The sequence below is a fragment of the Scyliorhinus torazame genome, chromosome 1, assembly GCF_047496885.1.
Source record: "Scyliorhinus torazame isolate Kashiwa2021f chromosome 1, sScyTor2.1, whole genome shotgun sequence".
Classification (NCBI taxonomy): Eukaryota; Metazoa; Chordata; class Chondrichthyes; order Carcharhiniformes; family Scyliorhinidae; genus Scyliorhinus; species Scyliorhinus torazame.
Window position 1 is genome coordinate 24057808 of NC_092707.1, and position 2426 is coordinate 24060233.

At 44.7% G+C, this 2426-nt stretch overlaps 1 pseudogene; it reads right to left on the minus strand.

Annotated features, from left to right (window-relative positions):
* Positions 1-1656: 1656 nt before the first annotated feature.
* On the minus strand, positions 1657-2135 carry LOC140412910 (small ribosomal subunit protein eS12 pseudogene; annotated as a pseudogene).
* Between the last annotated feature and the right edge of the window lie 291 nt (positions 2136-2426).

Sequence of the window (2426 nt, forward strand, 5' to 3'; positions counted from 1 at the left end):
ACAATGCTACCGTGCTGCCCCTAAGAATTTTGTGAACCAGTTGAGTTTTTACGACAATCCAGCAAGTTTTATAGTCACCCCCCGGCATCGCATCACAAATTAAATGCTTTCAATTTTCTAATTAGCCATGGTGGGATTTGAACTAACAACCTCCCAGTTCCCAGTCCACGACCAGCACCATTATCAGAATGACTACAGTACTCCTCCATGCAGGATATGCGACTGATGGCAGGGGTATGCGACTGTGGGCGGCACGGTAGCATAGTGGTTAGCACGATGGCTTCACAGCGCCAGGGTCCCAGGTTCGATTCCCGCTTGGATCACTGTCTGTGCGGAGTCTGCACATTCTCTCCGTGTCTGCGTGGGTTTCCTCCGGGTGCTCCGGTTTCCTCCCACAGTCCAAAGATGTGCAGGTCAGGAGGATTGGCAATGCTAAATTGCCCTAAGGTAACGAGGGTGCTCTTTCCAAGAGCCAGTGCAGACTTGATGGGCCGAATGGCCTCCTTCTGCATTGTAAATTCTAGGCAGGGCGTCCCCTGTTGAGGCCTGAATAAAAAGTGTCATTAGACAGCGGGGCCGACCCCTAATGCCCCCCAGAACAGACAGTTTTTTGGGGGTTGTATCACGCTTCTTATTTCAATGTAATGAACACGATGGATCATTATCAGTATTGTCTACACAATTTGATTTATTCATTTGCACAATTCATCAGTTGCACACATGTTGGACACTTTAGAGGCACTGGGTGTAAAACGAGGGGATGTTCACAGTAACTTCATTGCAGTGTTAATGTAAGCCTCCTTGTGACAATAAAGATTATTATTATTCAACATAATCCACATGCATACGATGAGCTGTATAGTCTCCTTATCTGCTATAAATGTATATTTAAAAAATCTCAAACCATTAGGCGGCATGAGGACCTGGGTGTGATCCGGGTCACTGTCCGTGTGGAGTTTCCACATTCTCTCCGTGTCTGCGTGGGTCTCACCACCACAACCCAAAGATGTACAGAGTAGGTGGATTGGCCACGCTAAACTGCCCCATAACTGGAAAGAAATATATATATTTAAAATCTCAAACCCGGTTGCTGACAATTTAAATCAGAATATATAATTTTAAAATTAGTCAGTCACAGAATTTACACCTCTAAATATAATGGCGGACAATAAAAAGGCATTCAAAATTGCAAATAAGCTGTCAACCATGGACATTAAAATTACACTGTTGTAAGTTATAGGGCAAGGTGTTGTTTGAAGTCACTGAGTGTCTTTAAGATAGAGATAGATAGGTTCTTGATTAATAAGTGGATCGGGGGTTATGGGGAGAAGGCAGGAGAATGGGGATGAGAAACATATGAGCCATGATTGAATGGTGGAGCAGAGTCAATGGGCCGAATGGCCTAAATCTGCTCCTATGGTTTATGGTCTTATGGAAGGGCACGGTGTACTCATTAATCATTAATATTTCATTGACTGTGAAGTTCTTTATGAGGTTGTGAAGGGCACTATGTAAATGTTATTTTTTGCCTTTTCTCTTACCATTGTACAATGAATCATTGCGATTTTTATATCTAGGTAAACATGCCATAACGCATGTACAGTGTTACTCTATTTAAATAGGGGACACATTAACTAGTTTAATTTCTGTTTTTATTTATGAAACACACTTTCCTCTGAAATAGTTGTCAATGACATCCTTGGCTTGTGAGACTTTGCCATTATCCTTGACAACAACACAACCTTGCGAGATTTTCCTTCTCCATCTATTTTGCACAGGCCTACCTACCCATTCACCAAGTTTTTTGTTGTCATCAACCTTAATCAGGTTGATCCGATACTCTGCACAGCCTCTACCAACTTAACATACTGTGTCTCATCACAATTGCCTGCCAGGTCACACAAGTGTCGTTTGTCCAGCACCTTGACAGCTTCCCGGAGACCACAACACAAGCCATCGTGGATAGATGCAGTTTTAAGCACTTCCTGAAGTGCCGTGTTAACATCCATGACACGGCCTGCAGTTACGCATTCCTCGGCCTTTGGGCCGCTTACTGTCCTGGATCGGGGCGGTTGCCTGCACGAGCTCGAGGACGGGGACACATTAACAAATGGATCACAGCATCCATTTACCATGATCGAACGGTTTGTGAATGGAGGGTGCAGGCTTTGACGTTCAGTGTTAAGAGCAAAGTTTTCTCATGGGGTATAAATGCAGTCCGCCATCATTGTTCCGTCGAGTCAGGGAGCAGAGTTCAGCTGGTGCTGGGTCTGCCACACACAGAAGCCAGAAGCAAGACTGTGCCAGGAGTTCATTGGGAAGCTGGATCCCTGGCTGGAGCCAGGAATTGGAAAGGAGATAACAGCTGGAGCTGGGGGTGGGGAGGGACCACCAGACGCACAGTTAGAATTTTTGCTTTTTAAAAA